This window comes from Trachymyrmex cornetzi, unplaced genomic scaffold (assembly GCF_001594075.2).
Source record: "Trachymyrmex cornetzi isolate Tcor2-1 unplaced genomic scaffold, Tcor1.1 scaffold306, whole genome shotgun sequence".
NCBI lineage: Eukaryota > Metazoa > Arthropoda > Insecta > Hymenoptera > Formicidae > Trachymyrmex > Trachymyrmex cornetzi.
Window position 1 is genome coordinate 89,879 of NW_017297755.1, and position 301 is coordinate 90,179.

Below are 301 nucleotides of genomic sequence, written 5' to 3' on the forward strand. Positions count from 1 at the left end.
GGGGAGGGGGTGACGTCATAAATGGTGACGTCATAGGGTGAGGGGGGTAACGTCACAGGGGGAGGGAGGGGGATGACGCTATAAATGGTGACGTCACAGGGGAGGGAGGGGGATGACATCATAAATAGTGACATCATAGGGGATGACGTCACATGATGAGGGGGTGACATCAGAGGAGATAATGTCACGGGGTGAGGGATGACTTCAGGGGTGTGTGCGAGGATAACGTCTCGGGAAATTCGCGCGGGGAGAGGAGACAATTACGGGGCCCGCGGAGGCGTGGTATACCGTCATCGCGGCG